A 7,356-nucleotide genomic window follows, 5' to 3' on the forward strand; every position below is an offset into this window, starting at 1 on the left:
ATCCTGGGAAAGAGACAACATTGTTTTTGTAGAGGGAAGTCATATTTCACAAACCCATTCGAGTTTTTGGATAGAATCAATAAATACGTGAAGGGTGATCTGGTTTGTGCTGCGTTAGATGGATTTCCAAAATCTTCTGGGCAAGAGTCATCAGAAAAACTTTAGAAATAACTGAGCTGAAAGGCTTTTTCTGTGCACTAACTGCTTGAAGAAATAGGAAACAAAGGGTTTTTTTTGTAGTGTTTTGTAGTGTTTTAATGGCTTATCCCTGGTTGGAGCAGGTGACCCCCTCAGGTCCCTCCATCCTAAATTTCACTGGGATTCTCTGGGTGAGGGAGCTGCACTGAGGGAAACAGGGAATTGGGACAGGATTGCAGCACTGGTGCCAAAACAGGACTTAGGACACCAAGCTGTCATCAGTGCTTAGAATAAAGTGCTTGTTCTGATTCAAACTTAAAAATACATACATATATATATATATATATATATATATATATATATATATATATATATATATATCTAAATCTATCTATCTATCTATATATATATAAATTGTAATTTTTTTATAGTAATTCTTAGCTGCATGGTCCCGTTGGAGCCTGTCAATCCCCAGAATAACTGAGTGGCTGCAGATTGGAAAAGCTTTGCAAGGGTTTTTGAAACTGGTGCTTTGGAAGAAATTGTTGGTTTCCCCAGTGTGATTTTCATGCTGGTGCAATGAATGAAATGATCATAAATTCTGACCCGAGTTCATAGGACCATCCAGGTGGTAAAGGTGACTGTCTGGGGGGGGTTTATCCTGATTTTAATTTGGGTGGCAGTGCTCAGGAGAGGTTTGGCAGAGGGCCTGGGCTGCGGGGAGAGGTGGCAGCTGACAAAAGGCATCATCACGGTGAGACCTGATGGTGCAAGCAGAGGTTAAAAGGAACATGATGGGACCAGAATCATTGCAGAGAATTATCTGACACCACAAAGCACTTTGCTTTCCTTCGCTCTTAATGGCAGCAAATGGGATCCAGCAGGTGTAAACTACAGCAGTTAAATATTCATGAGGAAAGGGAAAGCAGGAACAGAATTTAAGCTGGGGGTCAGCACAGGGTGAGACTCCTCAGGGCACTGGAGTGAGATATCTGCCAGCTGCAGAGCAGACAGGAGGGAAGGACAGACTGCAAAGAGTGGTCCTGGTCAGAGTCAGCCGATTGATAAACCATGAGGAAGGCACGGGTTGGAAAAGGCTCTGGGAATGTGGCTGCACCATTTCCAGGGATAAGGAACTGTGTGCCTGAGAATTGAACAGAAGCCCTGGGGCAGAATTCCAAGGGGATCTGGAGGCAGGATGGGGCAGAATTGCAGGAGATCTGAATTCCAAGGGGATCTGGAGGCAGGAGGAGCTGGTTCTGACCTTCTGCTCTGTTCCTGGGATGTTTGGTCGCTGCTGACAAACCTCCAGGCTGCCTTGCCAGTCCATGTCCCAGAGCAGATAATTCATCCAGATCCTGAGGGTTGCTTCTGCTCCCTGATTTCTGTCCAGGGAGTGTCACTGGGAGAGGAAAGCAATCCTGAAAGTGATCAAAGAGTGAGATCAGCCCTTCAGAGTAAGAAGAATAAGCTGGAGGATTTAAACTGAGCCCTGGCTCTGTGGCATGACTGGGAGAAATCATTTTCCTGTCTTTTTTCCTGGAAGCAGAGCAGGACAGGTCCCAAATTCCAGGTTTATGTGGGGACAGCTGGGGGATGGCTGTTCCCCAGATGGAGTGCAGAGGGCACTCGGTGCCTCTCAAACAGCCAAAGTTCCTGTAATATGGCCCAGAAGTGCTTTGTGAAGCTGGTGCCTGCTGCAGTGAGTCCAGAAGGGCTCTTGCTCCACACATTTCAGGGCACTTCAGCAGCAGCTCCTTCTCACACAGCTCTGAGTGCCAGCTCAATAAAAGGTGGGGGAGGCTTCCCTCCCTGCAGTTTGAAATTGTTCTTGCATTTTTGCCGTTGTAGAAGCTGGTATTAGACACATTGCAGGCCTGAATGTGCCTCAGAGCCTTCCTGAGAAAGCAGAATTCCTCCCCCAAGGCAGGAGGAGCTCTCTTTGCAGGGATTGGAATGACCTGGGGGTCTTTGAAAGTGTCACTGGGCTCAGGTTAAAGCAGCTTTTTTCACCTGGTAACCTCATCCATGGAGGAAAGGAGGCACTTTCTCTAAGTGTTAATACACAAAAGAAATGGGGAAAATTGACCTTGTCCTTGAAAGATCATTACAGTAAGTTAAATCCCAGAGTGACATCTGAGGAGCTGTCATCAAGAGAGTTAAACCAAAAGAGTTCCAGAAGGCCTCCAGGTTCCCCTGGGATTGCAGATATTGCTGGAGAATATGGGCTGTGTGTGTAGACTCTGTTCAGCCTGGGCAGGGCTCTGACACCCAGCCCTGAGGGCAGGAGGATATTCCTTTTTTTGGGAGGTAAAAAACAGGAATATTTGGAGCTGTGTTTGGCATCCAGCTCCTGCAGCTGATCCATGAGCTGTGTGTAACCCACCCACAAATGCAGCCAGACCAGTCCTCCTGCTCCCCGCCTCCAGGTTATGGAGCACTGGGGAGAGAAACGGAGCATTTATGGCGAAATTCTCAACCTGTTTGCAGTTTTTGGATGAGTGTTAGTTAGAGGCAGAAGGCTGGGAACAGTGGGGATTAACTTGCATTTATAAAGTATACACTGCTCCAAAGGATTCCCAAGCAGGTTATAAAACTAAAATGGGGTTTTCAAGAGCAAGTTTGAGATAAGAATAAAATCTGCTGGGGAGGGAACAAATCAGATGAAGAAAATCTATTGACCCATTCATCAAAATACGTGGAGAGAGTGGTAGGATTATTTCTCTCTCTGCTGATAAAGATATTTGCCACTCTCATTTGGCAGCTTCCATCAGAAACCTGCAGGACGTGGAGGGCATTGCCCTGTTCTTGTGGAAAGGGAAACTGAGGCAGGGGCAGTCAGCAGAACGACTTTTGCCAGGGTTATACTGGAAACCACTCCAGAGGCAGAAGGAAAACCCTGATTTTCCCAGGGTTATATTGGAAACCACTGTAGAGGCAGAAGGAATACCCTGATTTTCCCAGGGTTATATTGGAAACCACTCCAGAGGCAGAAGGAATACCCTGATTTTCCCAGGGTTATATTGAAAACCACTGTAGAGGCAGAAGGAAAATCCTGATTTTGCCAGGGTTATATTGGAAACCACTCCAGAGGCAGAAGGAATACCCTGATTTTGCCAGGCCCACACCAGACCTTCATCTCCTGTGGCTCTGGCCTTTGGGTAGTGGAGGCAGGATTTAATTTGCTATAAATCTCTGTGTGTGCCCAGGAATTAATGGACGTGGGGCACAGGGGGGCCCTGAAGTGCAAATTGTGGTCCCCATTTCTGTGTGGAGCAGATCCCGCTGTTTCCCCCTTAGAGCAGCAATGGGAACGAATGGGATGAGTGCAGCAGTGTGGATTGTCCTGCCCCCCAGCAGGATTCCCAGAGTGGATTGGACACCCCAGAGAGATCAGTGACTGATCCAAGCTCCCTGTTCCCCCTGCAGCTGAGCCTGCCCTGGCTCAGAGCAGAGGAGTTGTCACTGAGAGGGAGTGCTGTCCTTCTCTGGAGGGGAAGCTTTCAGAGATGGACACTATTGTGCAGGAAACAAAAGAGATTGTTTCCATAGCTACTCAGGTTCCATCAGGAAATTGCTCCTGGGAATTACTGGAAATCAGAGGGTTTGTCCTCCCCGTGGCCCTTGGGTCCTGTACAGAAACTGTGCTTTTGAAAAGAGCAAGCAGAAAAAAAATTAGGTGCTTTTGTTTACAAATCTCAAGTTTTCTGGGAAGCAGGAGTGTGTGGCTGAAAGCAAAGTGAAGGGTGCACAGGATAGGGCAGTTTTGCTTGGAAATTGAAATTATTTCTTGGCAGCTCAGCGTTATTTCACAGAAATTCTCTTTCACAAGGAAGATTTTCTCCTGTGCTGTGGCCAGTGGGTCTCAGAAGCATTGACAGCAACAGGAAAGTTAGTTATTCTTGTGGCAAAACATAAAATATGTGACAAAGTTCAAGACATTATGACAATCTAAATGTGAAATGTATTAGGCAGTGTTTCCATAGATCACTATCAGTGGGGACTTTGTATTTGGGGGAGGATTTGACCCCTTTTCTCCTTCTCTTCCTGGCACTGTGCTCCCCTTGGGAATGCTCACATTTTGAGGCACTGAATATGCCCAGAGATAAAATAATAACTGATTACACACAGTGCATTTTTATTAACACTGCAGTAATGCGGGTCACCTTCAAAACCAGATTCCTTTTAGGAAACAGGAGAATGGCAGTCCGGCCAGGATTGGAGGCAAATTTTATCTGAAATGCTTACTGTCTGTTTTGTTTTTATAGAATAATATGTTGGAATAAGTTCTTTTAATGACGCTGAAGGGAGGTTGGAGGTTTCCAGATAAGAGGGAAAAGTTGATATGCAATTTTCAAGCAGGATTTGGGAATTATTCCTAGTTCCATATAATCCTTGATCTCCTTTGTAAAGTAGTGGGGCTGATACTGTTAGCCCTGTTTTACAGATAATGAGAAAGTGGCATGGGCACTTAATAACTTGCCCAGGAAGTTCAGTTGAATTAATTGATAACACAATATCAAAACAGAAGAGGATTCGGCCCCCACAACTTGGAGCAGAGAGGTTTCCAAAGCCCCATTTCATTTTGATGAGAAACTGCATCTATTTGTACAATTGCTGCAAAGGATTTATGGTTGGCATGCATTCCCCTCCTGCCTGGTGGGGGACACAAATGGATGGATTTTTTTGGTCTTTTTGCTGCTTCTGTGGTTGTTTGGTTGTATTTTGTCTCGAGGGCAGCTGCACGCACAAGAATACCCAAATATTGGGTGAAATTGGGGGCCAGCAGCAGAGAAGTGCTCACCTTTCCCCTGCCCTGTAACTCTGAGTCCTTCTGCATAGCTCCCTGGCATGAGGGCCTCAGAAATGGCTGTGGAACCAATTAATGACCAATTATTGATATTGGCAGCTGCTGTGCAGTTTCCCCCAGCTGTTGCTCACACTTGTCTTCAGTTCTGTTCTGATTTACATAAGTTCACCCTAAAAGCAGACGAGATTCTTTTCCACGTCCTTTTGGTTTGAACATGGGAAGTTCACTTCCAGGCTGGGACCAGCTGATGCTTTCCTGCCCCCTCGGATGTCTGGGTGTTAAACTGAAGTTTCAAATTCCACGTTAACCCTCTGTGAAATACTTACAAGGTCAGTCTAAGTATTGCAGCCAAACCTGGGGTTTAATTTCCTGAGCTGGGCTCTCGTGGTGCCCCCTGGTCAGCCTGAAGGTGACCTCCAGGGTTCAGGATGCATTATCCAACCTGCCCCATCCCCTCTGGCTCCTGCCTCAGTGCTAATGGACAGCTCACGACTCATTCCAGAGCACAGACTCTGATTTTATTTAAAAAAAAAAATAAAATAAAATTATCCTGTCACTTTTAAAAGGATCCAAACCTTGCAGGATAATGAGGAGCAGATGAAAGGGCTGCTGGAGCTCTTAGGATGAGGCAGCCCTGCTTTTGACTCCCTGCCATTCTGATACTCTGCTGGTAATTGCAAGAAGCATTTCAGTTACACTTTTCCCAGTTGTTTAGTTCCAGGAGCCTTGCTGCCTGACTCTGTCTGGCCTTTCTGCTCAGAACAGAACTATCTGTCTCCATGGCACGTGCAGGCATTTGAGCCTCCATCCCCAGGCTTGGGCACCAGCTTTGCTCTCCATTGGGGCTTTCTGGTGCTCTCACTCTCTGGGGAGTGGCTGCATCATTTCTTTTGCAGTTAGTAGCAGATGAGAGCTTCCTTCTGCACGAATCACACCAGGACTTGCTCCTCAGCAATAAAAAACCTTCCCTGATCATTTTCTCCCAACACACCTCCTTGCCATTTGCCTGTTGTTTCTGCTCCCCTGGCATGGGATTCCTTTAGTCCCACTGAGCTTTCCTTGGCTCCCAGCTGGGGTTACTCTGCTGAAAGTTCTTTATTAAGCACACCAGTATTTATTTATTAAACCTGGGATCTCCTGCTCTCCACAGAGAGCTCTGTGTCCTGCTGAGCTCTGGGGGTTCATGCCCATAAATCTGAATTTTCTGGCCTGGGATCTCTAAGCTCTGTTCCCACCTCACTTCCGTGGCTCTTGCTGTTGCTTTGAGGCTGTGCCTCTTCTTCCATGCTCACAGGAACCACTTTAATCTCTGCTTGGTGTTATTAAACCAATCCCAACGAGATTCCTTTCTTAACCTCACAGCTGGGTCTCTCCCAAAGCCAGGCTTTGTTGGGAAGGGATCACTTTCTGTCCTCCTGACCAAACCTGATCCTGCTTTTCCCTCTGCTGGGGCCATTTCAAGACAGTTCTGGTGCTGTAAATTAATTTAAGGCCTTCCCCCACCTCCCATGGTGACCAAGGGTTTGCTCACAAAGATGCACCAAAGAGGTTTTACCTCTGAAATTCTGCATATAAATCTGAGAGGATTGCTGTCAGTCACAAAGGGGGGAATGACTTTTCTTGTCTTGTTTAGAAGATTTCTTTCTGTTTAATTTTTCTTTTTCTTTTTTCCTTTTTATGACACTTCTAGTTAAATATATATATTTTAAGTTGTTTGCACACGGCAATTTTCACATCTGAGGGAGGATGGACTTGGATTATGAGGATTTTTTCCCAGTAAAAGGCTTCCTGACAATCCCTGACAATCCTGCATTTATATCTTTTCTATGACATTCTGTTTACACTCCCCACCTCTGTGAAAAACCAGTGCTGCAGAATGTGAGATGCTGCTCGTGTTTTCTGAATCTCGGGATAACATCAGGGAAAATTCAATAGATTCCTTCTCTGACGCCTTCACACAAAATACAAATGCTCAACCCCCAGCTTAAACTGCCAGACTGTTACAAAACTCAACTAAAACTGAACATTAGCACGCGTGCTCCTCACACACACACACAAAAAATCTCAATTTTGGTCGAGAGGAAAGTTGGAATTATTTTAAGACATGGCACAGCATTAGTGTGTGTTGAACTACAACATCTACAAACCCCGAGTCTGCTGACAGTTGGCAGCAAGGGTGGATTTTGATTAAGTAGGCCAAGAACACTGGAAAAAGGAGAAATCCTGAATTTATCTGTGCTGCAGACAGAGGGGTGGGCGAGCAGCTGCCTCCGCAGATGAGAGCAGAGCTGCTCCTTGGCCCACGAGCAGCTCAGATGGATTAAAGGAGCCCAGGGGTGGGTTGGGTTTTGTTCAGGGGAAAACGGAGCAAGGAGGAGGCTGGGAGAGGAAATATTACCAGCCACCTG

This window comes from Geospiza fortis, unplaced genomic scaffold, assembly GCF_000277835.1.
Source record: "Geospiza fortis unplaced genomic scaffold, GeoFor_1.0 scaffold145, whole genome shotgun sequence".
In the NCBI taxonomy this organism is placed as follows: Eukaryota; Metazoa; Chordata; class Aves; order Passeriformes; family Thraupidae; genus Geospiza; species Geospiza fortis.